The 17,582-nt window shown below is 40.7% G+C and overlaps 1 long non-coding RNA gene across 1 annotated transcript; it reads left to right on the top strand.

Moving 5' to 3' along the window:
* Positions 1–885: 885 nt before the first annotated feature.
* Positions 886–13,874, top strand: LOC117075688. Its single transcript, XR_004434084.1, has 3 exons — positions 886–1,016; positions 12,991–13,099; positions 13,659–13,874. It is a non-coding gene; the product is annotated as an uncharacterized LOC117075688 (long non-coding RNA).
* The last annotated feature ends 3,708 nt before the right edge of the window (positions 13,875–17,582 follow it).

Here is a 17,582-nt window from a genome sequence, read left to right as displayed (position 1 = left end):
GCTCAGTCTCTGCATGAGTCACACATGTGTACTTAGGCCACTTGCTAATTTAATGTCAAGCTATAGCCACCTGCACCTCAAAAATCCTCTCCTGAGATGCCCATGACTTTGCAGAGACCCTGTTCTTCTACACCTGTCCCTAGGAGCAGCCTCTGCTAATGCAGACAGAGCTGGAGGTTGAGAATTATCTTTATGAATGGTAAAGAATAAATTTGGATAATATGACTTGTTGTGAGTGTCAAAGAAGCTTGAAGGCACAACCACAGAACTAGGGGAATTTACCTTGTGGATCAAGGCAGTGCCAGGCCACAGCAGGCCTTCCCACATGAAGGAGGTACCCAAGAGGAGAAGCACAGATCCCTAGTTTCCCTCCTCAGGCTGGCTTTTTAAAGGATAAGGATGGAGTTGCTGAGATGGACATGCCTGGCTTATTTTCCCAAAACTGCCCATAGGAAATTCACTCTACTTTTCTAGGAGAGGAGTAAGGGGTAAAGCAAGAGGCTTGATATGTTTAGAATAAATCTCTCTGAAGTAAAATTAGGAGAGTGGGGAACAAGAATTTCCCTCTAACACTGTGCTTCTTCTAAGACGTGGTTAAAGTATGACCGACCATCCACTCAATCATCGAAACCAGCAATGAGTGCATATTCTACATCTGTGTCACTCAGCAGTGTAGCCATTAGGCACATATGGCTATTGAGATCTTAAAATGTGGCTACTACAAATTCAGGTAGGCACATATGGCTATTGAGATCTTAAAATGTGGCTACTACAAATTCAGGTATGTTATAATTGTAAAATATAGACTGGATTTTGATTGCAAAAATGCAATATATCTCATATATATACACACATATATATACACACACACACACATATATATATATTTTAGACGGAGTCTTGCACTGTTGCCTGGGCTGTAGTACAGTGGTGCAATCTCAACTCACTGCAACCTCTCTGCCTCCTGGGTTCAAGTGATTCTCTTGCTTCAGCCTCCTGAGTTGCTGGGGTTACAGGTACCCGCCACCATGCTCGGCTAATTTTTTGTATTTTTAGTAGAGATGGGGTTTCACTCTTTTGACTAAGCTGGTCTCGAACTTCTGACCTCGTGATCCAGCTGCCTCAGCCTCCTAAAGTGTTGGGATTATAGGTGTGAGTCACTGCACCTGGCCTCATTAATATTTTTATATTGATTGCATGTTGAAATGTGTATTAGTCAGGGTTCTCTAGAGGAACAGAACTGATAGGATACATATACATATGAAAGGGCATTTATTAAGGGTTATTGACTCACAGGGTCACGAGGCGAAGTCCCACAATAGGCTGTCTGCAATCTGAGGAGCAAGGAAGCCAGTCCGACTCCCAAAACCTCAAAAGTAGGGAAACCAACAGTGCAGCCTTCATTCTGCAGCTGAAGGCCTGAGGCCCCTGGCAAACCACTGGTGTAAGTCCAAGAGTCCAAAAGCTGAAGAACTTGGAGTCCGATGTTCTAGGGCAGGAAGCAACCAGCATGCAAGATAGATGAAGGCTGGAAGACTCAGTGAGTCTGGTCTTTCCACGTTCTTCTGCCTGCTTTTATCCTACTGCACTGGCAGCTGATTATATTGTGCCCATCCAATTGAAGGTGGGTCTGCCTTTCTCAGTCCACTGACTCAAATGTTAATCTCCTTTGGCAACACCCTCACAGACACACCCAGGAACAATACTTTACATCCTTCAATCCAATCAAGTTGACACTCAATATTAACTATCACAAAATGACAATACTTTGGATATATAAGGTTGAATAAAAAATAATATTAACATAAATGTCACCAATACATACGTGGCTTGCATTGGACAGCACTATTGTAAACCAGTGGTTCTTAAACTAAAATGAGGAATCTATTGCAGATTGATACTTTTATAAAATTCAAATTAAAATATCTTGTTATAAAACACATTAAACCTTTCCTCTGGATCCTGTACTTATTTCATTGCCTGCTGCTAAAAAAGAGTTTGGTTCTGGCCCTGATCTGAAGAGCTTACAAAGAAGTACAAGTAGAAATAGTTCTAGATGTCTCTTCCTTTCATAGGAACCATAAGTAATAAAGTCCTATTAATTCTTCCTCCTGTGTATCCTATGTGCATCCACTACTCTTCATTCCCATTGCATCTTCCTTAGAGAGACCTTTATTTCCTTCCTGGATTATTGTGAGTGATTACTAAATAGTCTCATTGCCTGCACTCTCATAATCCCTCTACTTAAAACCCTGCAACTCCTCCTCATGCCTCCTGGTCAAAGTACAAAATTCTCCTAGGACCCTCAAGTCACAGATTAATTGACCCCTGCCTGCTCATTCAGGCCACCTTTCCCCGATTCCCCACTAGAGTAGCAGCCAGCAATTCCTGATCTCAACCATGGCATCCTCTATAGAAAACATGATCTCATGTAATCCTTGCAAGAACCTGACATGCTGGCAATATTTTCCTATGTTACAGATTTTTAAAACCAAAGATCAGTCTACCAGAGTAAATTGTTCAAAAATACTCAGGTAGTAAGGAGCAGTGTTAGGATTTGAACTTGAGTCTGTCTAATTCAAAAGGCTATGTCCCTCCCACATGATGTGGTGCTGCTTGGAGTTCCTCTAGCCCCCTCTTGTTTCTGGCTTTAGGACATGCTATTCTCTCAGTTCTCCATCTTCTATTCCTAATCCATTTAGGCTTTTCTTGTAATACCTGAGCTAATCACCAACCACCACCTGATGTATTTCTTGAGACCTCCTGACCCCCAAAGCCTAGCTTCTTCTAGGACCCTTTCAGCTCCTTCATAACACTAAACACACCACTTGGTAATTGGGGGTCTTATTTATTTCCCCTTCTGATTCCTCCTGATGCAGAAACCATCCTTTGTGCTTAGCACAATGTCTATCATGGGAGATGGTTAATAACTCATTCATTCATCTTTTCATGTATCCAACTAATAATTATTAACACAGACAAAGGCTCTGTCTTCATGGAGCCTACCTTGTAGTGAAGGGAAATTGAAAGAATGAACTAAAAATTTAAAAATGCATGTGTGTGCAAGATGGCTGAATAGGAACAGCTCCAGACTCCAGCTCCCAGTGTGAGTGACACCGAAGACCAGTGATGTCTGCATTTTCAACTGAGGTACCGGGTTCATCTCACTGGGGAGTGCCGTACAATTGGTGCTGGTCAGCTGGTGCAGCCCGATCAGTGAGAGCTGAAACAGGGCGAGGCATCACCTCACCTGGGAAGCACTAAGGGGAAGGGAATCCCTTTTCCTAGCCAAGGGAAACTGAGACACACAACACCTGGAAAATCGGGTAGCTCCCACCCTAATACTGCATTTTACCAAGGGTCTTAGCAAACGGAACACCAGGAGATAATATCCCACACCTAGCCCAGAGTGTCCCACGCCCACGGAGCCTCCCTCATTGCTAGCACAGCAGTCTGAGATCTAACTGAAAGGCAGCAACAAGGCTGGGGGAGGGGTGCCCACCATTGCAGTCTTAAGTGGGTAAACAAAGCCACCACAAGGAAGCTCGAATTGGGTGGAGCCCACCACAGCTCAAGGAGGCCAGCCTGCCTCTGTAGACTCCTCCTCTGGGGACAGGGCATGGCTAAACAAAAAACAGCAGAAACCTTGGCAGAGATAAATGCCCCTGTCTGACAGCTTTGAAGAGAGCAGTGAATCTCCCAACACAGAGGTTGAGATCTGAGAACACACAGACTGCCTGCTCAAGTGGGTCCCTGACCCCTGAGTAGCCTAACTGGGAGACATCCCACACTAGGTGCAGACCGACACCTCACACCTCACACGGCAAAGTACACCCCGAGACGAAGCTTCCAGAGCAAGAATCAGACAGCAACACGTGCTGTGCAGCAATATTGTATCTTCTGCAGCCTCCGCTGCTTATAACCCGGCAAACAGCATCTGGAGTGGACCTCAAGCAAACTCCAACAGACCTACAGCTGAGGGTCCTGACTGTTAGAAGGAAAACTAACAAACAGAAAGGACACCAACACCAAAACCCCATCAGTATGTCACCATCATCAAAGACCAAAGGCAGATAAACCTACAAAGATGGGGAAAAAGCAGTGCAGAAAAGCTGGAAATTAAAAAAATCAGAGCGCATCTCCCCCTTTGAAGGAACACAGCTCATTGCCAGCAACAGAATAAAGCTGGACAGAGAATAACTTTGACGAGTTGAGAGAAGAAGGCTTCAGTCAATCAAACTTCTCAGAGCTAAAGGAGGAAGTACATAACCAGTGCAAAGAAACTAAAAACCTTGAAAATAGAATGGATAAATGGATAACCAGAATAATCAATGCAGAGAAGACTTTAAAAGAACTGATAAAGATGAAAACCATAACATGAGAAATATGTGACAAATGCACAAGCTTCAGTAACCGATTCGATCAACTGGAAGAAAGAGTATCAGTGATTGAAAATCAAATGAATGAAATGAAGTGAGAAGTGAAGTGTGGAGAAAAAGAAGTAAAAAGAAATGAACAAAGTGTCCAAGAAGTATGGGATTATGAGAAAAGACCAAATCTACATCTGATTGGTGTGCCTGAAAGTGACGGGGAAAATGGAACCAAGTTGGAAAACACTCTGCAGGATATCATCCAGGAGAACCTCCCCAACCTAGTAAGGCAGGCCAACATCCAAATTCAGGAAATACAGAGAACTCCACAAAGATACTCCTCAAGAAGAGCAACTCCAAGACATATAATTGTCAGATTCACCAAAGTTGAAATGAAGGAAAAAATGGTAAGGGCAGCCAGAGAGAAAGGTCCGGTTACACACAAAGGGAAGCCCATCTTTGTGTGTTCCCTTTGTGTGTTTCAGCAGATCTCTCCGCAGAAACTCTCCAAGCCAGAAGAGAGTGGGGACCAATATTCAACATTCTTAAAGAAAAGAAAAGAATTTTCAACCCAGAATTTCATATCCAGCCAAATTAAGTTTCATAAGTGAAGGAGAAATAAAATCCTTTACAGACAAGCAAATGCTTAGAGATTTTGTCACCACCAGGTGTGCCCTATAAGAGATCCTGAAGGAAGCATTAAATATGGAAAGAAACAACTGGTACCAGCCATTGCAAAAACATGTCAAAATGTAAAGTCCATTGATGCTAGGAAGAAACTGCATCAACTAGCAAGCAAAATAAACAGTTAATATCATAATGACAGGATCAAGTTCACACATAACAATATTAACCTTCAATGTAAATGGACTAAATGCTCCAATTAAAACAAACAGACTAGCACATTGGATAAAGAGTCAAGACCCATCAGGGTGCTGTATTCAGGAGACCCATCTCACAGGCAGAGACACACATGGGCTCAAAATAAAGGGATGGAGGAAGATCTACCGAGCAAATGGAAAACAAAAAAAAAGCAGGGGTTGCAATCCCAGTCTCTGATAAAACAGACTTTAAACCATCAAAGATCAAAAGAGACAAAGAAGGCCATTACATAATGGTAAAGGGATCAATTCATCAGGAAGAGCTAACTATCCTAAATATATATGCACCCAATACAGGAGCACCCAGATTCATAAAGCAAGTCCTTAGAGACTTAGACTCCCATACAATAATAATGGGAGACTTTAACACCCCACTGTCAACATTAGACAGATCAACGAGACAGAAAGTTAACAAGGATATCCAGGAATTGAAGTCAACTCTGCACCAAATCGACCTAATAGACATCTACAGAACTCTCCACCCCAAATCAACAGAATATATATTCTTCTCAGCACCACATCACACTTATTCCAAAATTGACCACATAGTTGGAAGTAAAGCACTCCTCAGCAAATGTAAAAGAACAGAAATTATAACAAACTGTCTCTCAGACCACAGTGCAATCAAACTAGAACTCAGGACTAAGAAACTCAATCAAAACCACTCAACTACATGGGAATCTAACAACTTGCTCCTGAATGACTACTGGGTACATAATGAAATGAAGGCAGAAATAAAGATGTTCTTTGAAACCAATGAGAACAAAGATACAACATACCAGAATCGTTGGGACACAGTTAAAGCAGTGTGTAGAGGGAAATTTATAGCACTAAATGCCCACAAGAGAAAGCTGGAAAGATCTAAAATTGACTCTCTAACATCACAATTAAAAGAACTAGAGAAGTAAGAGCAAACACATTCAAAAACTAGCAGAAGGCAAGAAATAACTAAGATCAGAGCAGAACTGAAGGAGATAGAGACACAAAAAACCCTCCAAAAAATCAATGAATCAAGGAGTTGGTTTTTTGAAAAGATCAACAAAACTGATAGACCGCTAGCAAGACTAATAAAGAAGAAAAGAGAGAAAAATCAAATAGACACAATAAAAATGATAAAGAGGATATCACCACCGACCCCACAGAAATACAAACTACCATCAGAGAATACTATAAACACCTCTACGCAAATAAACTAGAAAACCTAGAAGAAATGGATAATTTCCTGGACACTTACACTCTCCCAAGACTAAACCAGGAAGAAGTTGAATTCCTGAATAGACTAATAGCAGGCTCTGAAATTGAGGCAATAATTAATAGCCTATCAACCAAAAAAAGTCCAGGACCAGATGCATTCAGTCGAATTCTACCAGATGTACAAGGGTGAGTTGGTACCATTCCTTCTGAAACTATTCCAATCAAAGAAAAAGTGAATTCTCCCTAACTCATTTTACAAGGCCAACATCATCCTGATACCAAAGCCTGGCAGAGATACAACAAAAAAAGAGAATTTTAGACCAATATCCCTGATGAACATCGATGCAAAAATCTTCAATAAAATACTGGCACACCAAATCCAGCAGCACATCAAAAAGCTTATTCACCATGATCAAGTGGGCTTCATCCCTGGGATGCCAGGCTGGTTCAACATATGCAAATCAATAAACGTAATCCAGCATATAAACAGAACCAAAGACAAAAACCACATGATTATCTCAATAGACGCAGAAAAGGCCTTTGACAAAATTCAACAGCCCTTCATGCTAAAAACTCTCAAAAAGTTCGGTATTGATGGAATGTATCTCAAAATAATAAGAGCTATTTATGACAAACCCACAGCCAATATCTTACTGAATGGGCAAAAACTGGAAGCATTCCCTTTGAAAACTGAAACAAGACAGGGATGCCCTCTCTCACCACTCCTATTCAACATCGTGTAGGAAGTTCTGGCTAGGGCAATCAGGCAAGAGAAAGAAATCAAGGGTATTCAGTCAGGAAAAGAAGAAGTCAAATTGTCCCTGTTTGCAGATGACATGATTGTATATTTAGAAAACCCCTTTGTCTCAGCCCCAAATCTCCTTAAGCTGATAAGCAACTTCAGCAAAGTCTCAGGATACAAAATTAATGTGCAAAAATCACAAGCATTCTTATACACCAGTAACAGACAAACAGAGAGCCAAATCAGGAATGAACTCCCATTCACAATAGCTTCAAAGAGAATCAAATACCTAGGAATCCAACTTACAAGAGATGTAAAGGACCTCTTCAAGGAGAACTACAAACCACTGCTCAGTGAAATCAAAGAGGACACAAACAAATGGAAGAACATACCATGCTCATGGATAGGAAGAATCAATATTGTGAAAATGGCCATACTGCCCAAGGTAATTTATGGCAAGCTTAATACATGCCATCCCCATTAAGCCACCAATGAGTTTCTTCACAGAATTGGAAAAAACTGCTTTAAAGTTCATATGGAACCAAAAAAGACCCTGCATTGCCAAGACAATCCTAAGTCAAAAGAACAAAGCTGGAGGCATCACGTTACCTGACTTCCAACTATACTACAAGGCTACAGTAAGCAAAACAGCATGGTACTGGTACCACAACAGAGATATAGACCAATGGAACAGAACAGAGTCCTCAGAAATAATACCACACATCTACAGCCATCTGATCTTTGACAAACCTGACAAAAACAGGAAATGGGGAAAGGATTCCCTATTTAATAAATGGTGCTGGGAAAATTGGTTAGCCATAAGTAGAAAGCTGAAACTGGATCCTTTCCTTACTCCTTATATGAAAATTAATTCAAGATGGATTAGAGACTTAAATGTTAGACCTAAAACCATAAAAACCCTAGAAGAAAACCTAGGGAATACCATTCAGGACATAGGCATGGGCAAGGACTTCATTTCTAAAACACCAAAAGCAAAGGCAGCAAAAGCCAAAATTGACAAATGGGATCTAATTAAACTAAAGAGCTTCTGCACAGCAAAAGAAATTACCATCAGAGTGAACAGGCAACCTACAGAATGGGAGAAAATTTTTGCAATCTACTCATCTGACAAAGGGCTAATATCCAGAACCTATAAAGAACTCAATCAAATTTACAAGAAAAAAAAAAAAAAACAACCCCATCAAAAAGTGGGCAAAGGATATGAACAGACATTTCTCAAAAAAAGACATTCATACAGCCAACAGACACATGAAAAAATGCTCATCATTACTCGCCGTCAGAGAAATGCAAACCAAAACCACAATGAGATATCATCTCACACCAGTTAGAATGGCAATCATTAAAAAATCAGGAAACAACAGGTGCTGGAGAGGTTGTGGAGAAATAGGAACACTTTTACACTGTTGGTGGGACTGTAAACTAGTTCAACCATTGTGGAAAACAGTGTGGCGATTCCTCAAGGATCTAGAACTAGAAATACCATTTGACCCAGCCATCCCTTTACTGGGGATATACCCAAAGGATTATAAGTCATGCTGCTATAAAGACACATGCACACGTATGTTTATTGCAGCACTATTCACAATAGCAAAGACTTGGAATCAACCCAAATGTCCATCAGTGACACACTGGATTAAAAAAATGTGGCATAGTTTTGTAAAGGACCTCTTCAAGGAGAACTACAAACCACTGCTCAGTGAAATAAAAGAGGACACTAACAAACGGAAGAATATACCATGTTCATGGATAGGAAGAATCAATATCGTGAAAATGGCCATACTGCCCAAGGTTATTTATAGATTCAATGCCATTCCCATCAAGCTACCAATGAGTTTCTTCACAGAATTGGAAAAAACTGCTTTAAAGTTCATATGGAACGAAAAAAGAGCCCGCATTGCCAAGACAATCCTAAGTCAAAAGAACAAAGCTGGAGGCATCATGCTACCTGACTTCCAACTATACTACAAGGCTACAGCAACCAAAACAGCATGGAACTGGTACCAAAACAGAGATGTAGACCAATGGAACAGAACAGAGTCCTCAGAAATAATACCACACATCTACAGCCATCTGATCGTTGACAAACCTGAGAGAAAGAAGAAATGGGGAAAGGATTCCCTATTTAATAAATGGTGCTGGGAAAATTGGTTAGCCATAAGTAGAAAGCTGAAACTGGATCCTTTCCTTACTCCTTATACAAAAATTAATTCAAGATGGATTAGAGACTTAAATATTAGACCTAATACCATAAAAACCCTAGAAGAAAACCTAGGTAGTACCATTCAGGATATAGGCATGGGCAAGGACTTCATGTCTAAAACACCAAAAGCAACGGCGGCAAAAGCCAAAATTGACAAATGGGATCTAATTAAACTAAAGAGCTTCTGCACAGCAAAAGAAATTACCATCAGAGTGAACAGGCAACCTAAAGAATGGGAGAAAATGTTTGCAATCTACTCATCTGACAAAGGGCTAATATCCAGAATCTACAAAGAACTCAAACAAATTACAAGAAAAAAACAAACAACCCCATCAAAAAGTGGGCAAAGGATATGAACAGACATTTCTCAAAAGAAGACATTCATACAGCCAACAGACACATGAAAAAATGCTCATCATCACTGGCCATCAGAGAAATGCAAATCAAAACCACAATGAGATACCATCTCACACCAGTTAGAATGGCAATTATTAAGAAGTCAGGCAACAACAGATGCTGGAGAGGATGTGGAGAAATAGGAACACTTTTACACTGTTGGTGGGATTGTAAACTAGTTCAAGCATTATGGAAAACAGTATGGCGATTCCTCAAGGATCTAGAACTAGATGTATCATATGACCCAGCCATCCCACTACTGGGTATATACCCAAAGGATTATAAATCATGCTGCTATAAAGACACATGCACACGTATGTTTATTGCGGCACTATTCACAATAGCAAAGACTTGGAATCAACCCAAATGTCCATCTGTGACAGACTGGATTAAGAAAATGTGGCACATATACACCATGGAATACTATGCAGCCATAAAAAGGATGAGTTTGCGTCCTTTGTAGGGACATGGATGTAGCTGGAAACCATCATTCTTAGCAAACTATCACAAGAACAGAAAACCAAACACCGCATGTTCTCACTCATAGGTGGGAACTGAACAATGAGATCACTTGGACTCGGGAAGGGGAACATCACGCACCGGGGCCTATCATGGGGAGGGGGGAAGGGGGAGGGAATGCATTGGGAGTTATACTGATATAAATGACGAATTGATGGGTGCTGACGAGTGGATGGGTGCAGCACACCAACATGGCACAAGTATACAGATGTAACAAACCTGCACATTATGCACATGTACCTTAGAACTTAAAGTATAAAAAAAAAAAAAGTGGCACATATACACCATGGAATACTATGCAGCCATAAAAAGGATGAGTTTGTGTCCTTTGTAGGGACATGGATGCAGCTGGAAACCATCATTCTCAGCAAACTATCACAAGAACAGAAAACCAAATACCGCATGTTCTCACTCATAGGTGGGAATTGAACAATAAGATCACTTGGACACAGGAAGGGGAGCATCACACACTGGGTCCTATTGTGGGGAGGGGGTAGCGGGGAGGGATAGCATTAGGAGATATACCTAAGGTTAATGACGAGTTAATGGGTGCAGCACACCAACACGGCACATGTATACATATGTAACAAACCTGCATATTGTGCACATGTACCCTAGAACTTAAAGTATAATAAAAAATAAAATAAAATAAAATAAAAATTCGTGTGTGTGTGTGTTTGTGTGTGTGTGTTCTGCTTGCTTGTTCTTCCTCTAGGTGTTTTAGCACAGCACTTACCCTAATGATATTCACCAAGGGCACTCAATTTGTACTGCTCCAGCCAGCTGCTGTGTGCCAGTGGAGCCATCTGCTTTCTCTCGTTGCCATCCCCAGGCAGGCAGCCTGTTGGACAGGGGCATGGTCATTCCTTCTTTTCCCATTTGTTCAGTGTCTCTGGAATCAGTTTTCTCCTTTTCATTTTGGGAATGTCTCAGACGTGCCCAGGAAATTTCCTTCCCACTCCTCTCCATCACCTTGTCATATGTCAGATGTGCTCAGCAAAATTGTCTATGCTCTTGAGGACAGGCTGCTCAGTGGACCATAGAACCTCAGCTTCATTCTCTGCATCAGCCAGACTTGGCATAAGCCATGACCTGTTTCAGCCTCAGTTTTCTTGTCTGTAAAATGAGAAGATTAGACTATTCTAAAGTTGATGCTTGGCACCCTTTTCTTGTATAAAATCTAAACAGTCTTGTATACAATCTAAACAGATACAACAGATTTACTCATCCGTCAGCAATATTTACTGAGCACCACTATGTTCCAGGCATTGTCTTGGGTACTGATTATAAAGCAAAGAACACAGTAGTCTTGATTCTCTTCAGGCTTATGCCCCAACTGGAGGAAGCAGATAGATAAGTGAATGCATGTTTATGTCAGGTGGTGATGAGAAAGTCAGAGTACAATACCCAGGGTAAAGTGAGTGGGGAGTGTCAATGGAGAAGTGGATAGAGACTATTTTGTGTAAAACAGATAAGGTGACCTTTGAGCAGAGACCTGAAGGAAATGAGAACTACTTGGAAATCTACCCCACTAGTCATATAGAGTCCCCAACCATATGCCCTGCTACTCATGCCACACAGCCCTCCCACGTCACTCTATTATTTCAAGTTATGATACAGATGGACATTCCTTTTTCTCAGGAAAGCTCTCAGAATGACCGAAAAGTCCATCGGTTATGCTCAACACTCTTCAACATCCCCAACTCCACTGCACATCTGCTCTTTCTTTGTTCCTTGTCATGCACAGAGAGGAGAATGACTGGTGAACAGGAGTAGCCCAAACTCGTGTCACAACCTACTGGGACCGGGGGAAGGAAGTACCTTCACACTGAACAGCCCCTTTTTGTAAACATTTTCCCTTCCCCTCCAGGAATAACGTTTGAGCGGTTATTTATAGAAGATATATTGACACAGAAGACTGCAGAGAAGATTTGTAGCGTGCTTCATGGGGCAAATGCGTATAGTGGGCTGTCTGTCTCCTCAACCCTTCTCAGCTAAGCCCACCTACTTGGGGTGCTGTCTAGTTCAGGAAAATCACTAAGTGATTTATGTGTCCTCATACTTGCCTTTCAGACCATGTCCCACCCCTAAGGAGTTTTTAGGACAAGAATGGTAAAGTGAATGGAACTTCCTATCTTTGACTGTTTTCACTACTCCTTCTCATTAACCTATATGGAGCTTCACTGCCATTCATAATGTTCACGGTGATCTTAGCATAGCATTTATTCGGTGAGGCTACTAGATATAGTCACCTTTCAATTCCTCAGAAGTCCGAAGTTCAATGGCAGAGAGTTAAGCTTTGACAGGTCTCCCATCTGCTTCCTCTGTGTGCCCCCACACTAAGAACCCCAAATAAAACTGAGCAAGATAGTGACATGTTAGGTAGAAAGAAACAGTCCGGAGTCTTTCATTCATTTTAACAGGTCTTTGAGTAAACTAGTACTAGATCAATTTATTAGTTGAGCCACTAGTGGACTTGGGGCACACAATTTACCTGTGTTGAAGAGAAGCCTCAGACTTAAGGCAGCTTGGTCACCCATAGGTTAGACACACACACACACACACACACACACGCACACACACACACACATTGAATGAGATTCTTTTGCCCACCCCCAACTCATTTTTCAGTGAGATTGTTTCAGGTCCATTTATTTTCCTCTGCAGAGCAAACCAGTGAAAAAATGACCTTCTCACTCCTGAGAGACCTTTCACCCGGCTTTCTACTTTTGAATTCTCTCCATAGCTGGTTTCCTCTTAGGCCCCGATAGAGCAGGTGAATATAAATGATTGTTCAGCCGAGGAGGGAGGGGATATTTTATTTTCCAGTTGTAACTGAGGAAAGGAGATGGGGTGATTTGTAATGTAAAGGATCGGGTTTAAGCTAAGGTCCTTGAAAATGGTGGGAGCTAGAAATCAATTAAAGAAAGAAGCAAATAGTGACGTTAGCTAATATTCGTTGGTTCCTTACTGCATGCTGGGTATGCAGTAAGGATACTACATTTTAAATGTAAAAAAGTGCATGTAAACCATGAACCATTCACAGGATACTGTGAACATTGTGCATGCACTATTCACTTTGCCCTCATCACAATTCTCTGAAGTAAAGACAACTGTCACCCCCAGTTTATAGATGAAGAAATTGAGACAGCAGGAGATTAAATAACTTGCACACATCATATGCTTAGCAAGCAGAGCAGCTGCGGAGGAACCTAGCTGGTTCCAGGGCCCCTGTAGCTCACCTCTCTATAGTACCTCTTTGCTGAATGATTTGCTATGTTTTTGGGATGCCTGCCAAAAGAGACCAGTTCCTGATGGCTCAATTTTCATTGCAGTCCCTGAATCACACAGGCATGCTGACTACATTCTTTCCTGGTACAAACCATCGTGCGGGAAACACACAGCAAGAAGCATCTTCAGGTCACAAGATCGGTAACACCATCTACCTGGATTTTTTCAAAAGCAGCAGAATATTTAGTTTTCTATTTCAGTGGCTTCTAACAGAGATTATTGTTTGCACAAGATTAAATTTCTGCAGTCATCTTATCTTAGTGTGTGATGTGGGACGATGGTATATGTGGCAAGGTTTGCTTAGGTCACCCTTGTAGAAAGTGGCCTCACTGTGATTCAGAGGTGATTGCAATCTGGGAAGGATCTTAGAGTAGGAGACGAATTTGTCTCCCCAGGTTGTATGGCTACAATGAGGCAAAAAGTATATTTTGTTGGGGAGAGAAATAAAACAAGAAAACTTCCGGATTTATAGATTTAAGCTGTGAGTTTTCAAAAATTCACTATAAGCTCTGACATGAGGTTGACAATTTCCTGTTCTCTGTTGTTGGCTCCTTCGGTTATAAAAATTCAGGATTGGAAAAGGTATTACTAAATATTGGAGAGAGATATTAAAGAAATATCTTTAATAAAGATATAATACCTTTAATAAAGAAACTGATACACAGCTGATACGTTCTGCAAGAATTGAATGGATATTTTTTAAAAGTACAGATTTAACAAGAAGGTGAGCGCCTAAGTAAGTGGCATGTGTAGAAGTAATGAGTGTCTTGGTTAAAAATCAAAGCCAGAGATTTCTGTAACCATGATGGGTAAGAACTGTAAAACCTACCATTTAAACTTAAAATCTGTTTAATATCTCATCAAAATTAAAAATGTTAATATTTACTTAGGGAAGATGGTCCCTTTGTTTTAGGACCAGTTGAAACACACCAGTTGGTTACCAATTGTTCTACACGTTTTGAGGCAAAGTTCAAGTGTCATTAATCTAAGGCAAAATATTTAAGATTAAAAAATAAATGTCCTGCTTGATAATATAGGTAGTGTAAATTGTTGTGCATGGCTGGGCCAAAACTATATTGGTTCTCTTTCATGTTCTAGAATTTTTAAGAGGAAAGGAAACAGGGAGTATACACTTTTGGGGGACTTTATGTGAGTTTAGAGTCCCCTGTGCTGAAAACTGTGGTGTATTCTTATAGAGTCAGTTCTTATAGGTATTTTGGCTCAAGTAGTTACTTACAGGAACTGAGTATTGACACAGAAAACTTTAGAAAGGACTCACCAACATGCTGTTCCCCACTCACTGGTGTAGAGAACTATTCTGAGTTCATCACAGCTATTCCCAATGGAACTGATTTGTCCTAATGGTAGAGTCATATCAGATAGAATGACCAAGCTTTCGGAAAGTACACTAATGCTGTGATAACATATTCTGATAAGATTGTTCTTCTGAGGCCAAAGAATGAGGCCACGCTTCTTGGGGGATTCCCAATATGTGGGTGGGGGGCTCATCATCACTTATCCTGGGTGGAGGCAGATATCAAGGAAATAAGAATTTGAATGATGAAAATTACACAGTGAAGTAGACATTTTTCCTGCCTGGTGTAGGGGGTCTCAAGAGGTGAGGTGAAGCTGAGACACAGATATATTCAGTGACGCTGTAAAAAGAAGATGATCTAGTCCTGCCATGCACTCATTTATCTTATTTTCAAGAGGTACATATGGAGTGATTACTATATGCCAGGTACAGGAAGATAACACTGAAAAAGTAGATACAGCTTCTATCCTTGGAAAGCTTATCATCTAGGAGGCGGAGATAAGTATTAAATGGCTTTTTAAAAATCAATTTTATTTGTCTATTTATTATTTCTAATTGTGGTCAAATACACATAAGTATTTACCCTCTTAACCATTTTTACACGTCCATAGTGGCATTAAGTACATTCACATGGTTGTGCAATCATCACCACCATCCATCTCCAGAACTTTTCATCTTTCAGAACTGAAACTCCATATCTATCAAACAAGAACCCCCATCTTCCCCTCTTCACAGCACCTGACAGCCACCATTCTACTTCCTATCTCTATGAATTTAACTACTCTATGTATCTCATACAAGTAGAATCTTATATTCGTCCTTTTGTCACGAGCTTATTTCACTTAGCATTGTGTCTTCAAGGTTCATCCAGGCTGTGCTCGTGTCAAAATCCCCTTCCTTTTTAAGGCTGAGTAATATTCTGTTGTATGATTCCACCACATGTTATTTATTCATTTATTTGTTGATGGGCACTTGGGCTGCTTCCACCTTCTGGCTACTACGAATCATGCTGCTATGAACATCGGTGTACAAAGGTGTTGGAGTCCCTGATTCTACTTCTTTTGGGTGACAAATAGCTTTTTAAACATGAAAAATAAAAACACAACTATGAAATGTGAAATGAAAGATCCCTGAGCAGTGAAAGTAGTACAGGATGCCTAGACCTGATTAGGCAGTGAGAGACTTATTGGGGTGCATTCCTGGAGGAAGTGACACTTGAGACAAGGCCAAGGATGGTGTCGCATGAACCAGGGGAAGGGGAAGAAGTAAGAGCCCTTCTAGGTTTCTGCAGGAGCAAGCCGGAGATTTAAAAAAGCACATGACTCAGAACCTGGAGGAATTCTATGTGTGAATAGATCAGGAGGAAGGTTAAGACTCCTTAGGACCCGTGTCTGTGGGCTTTAAGAAAAGTAAAGTAGGCGAATATTTGGAAATGTCAGTTTGCCAGGCTATTTTCGTTTCTTTATCTCTGACATTCAAAATAAAATCTTTTTTTAAAAATGGACTTGTCCCAAGTTTGCTGTGGAGAGCATTAAGGAAAGCATTTGCAAGGAGACAACAGCCTCCATAGGAGCAGAGATGGAGACCAGACCAGTGGCAGTCCCACAGGGACCTTGGTGATGGAGGGGTAATGTTGTGGCTTGACTTTGATGATGGGACCAGTGCAGAAGAATCTTGCAGCCCCTGGAGGCCTCTGAGAATAACTTGTGTAGCTCTGGAAAAGTGCCCTTATTTTCTGTCATGGGTTGATAACGCTTGCCAAGTTGGTACATATGCACGTTGTATCCCTTTCCAGGTTTATTCATTTATTTAAGGGCTAGGCTACATGCTTTTGTGGCTAACTGAAGGTGGAATTGCTCACATTCCAGAATCTATAGTACTTATACCAAAGGAAAAAATATGTAACAGTTTGCTTCTCTTATTACAAATTTCAAGGCTATCAGCATATTCACTGTGAAGTCCATATAGTCTAAATAGTGTACATAGTCTCTTGGTTCTTAGCCCCAAGCAATTGACTTTTGGATCAATATGCTTTAAAAATCATTGGTTTGCAACCTTAAAACATTGTCTCAGTAACAAAGCATGAGCCCCTTTGGCTTTGGCCACTGAAAAACTCAAATTTAGTGACCATTTGTGGAAACCAGCCCCTCTCAGTTGCAAGGGCTTTCTCTGCTTGTTTCCTTTATGTTTCAGCTCTAACTTACAACTAACTCGTCTGATTTAAATACAATCAGACGTTTCAAGTACTGTGGAAACAGATCAGGCTCACATAGCAAAAGAATTCTTATCATCTGTACTGGTAGAAAATTTCAGCTACTGACATTCACTGGATAGCCTAATATTTTCCCTAAATGTTCCAATTCTTCTCTTTAGTTGGAAGCAGAAAGTCTTAGCTGAGCCCTGGATGCCTGTGGGATGTAAATAGGACATTTTTAGTAAAATTAGTTTGCTAAGATTATAAACAAAGAAAGAGAGATAACATTTCTAGATTACCTCAAGAATCACAAAAACTAAGTTAATAGTACACCACCTTATTGATGGGAAAACATGAATCATATTTAAGTTTGGGGCTGTCAGAGGAGTCAATTGCAGTGGTAGATCTATGGCTTTAACAGTCACATATGTTCATAGGAATGATGAGCTTAAATTTCTG

Source organism: Trachypithecus francoisi, unplaced genomic scaffold, assembly GCF_009764315.1.
Source record: "Trachypithecus francoisi isolate TF-2019V2 unplaced genomic scaffold, Tfra_2.0 Lachesis_group5, whole genome shotgun sequence".
Classification (NCBI taxonomy): domain Eukaryota; kingdom Metazoa; phylum Chordata; class Mammalia; order Primates; family Cercopithecidae; genus Trachypithecus; species Trachypithecus francoisi.
Note: the sequence above shows the minus strand (reverse complement) of the source record. Positions and strands in the feature narration are given on the sequence as shown.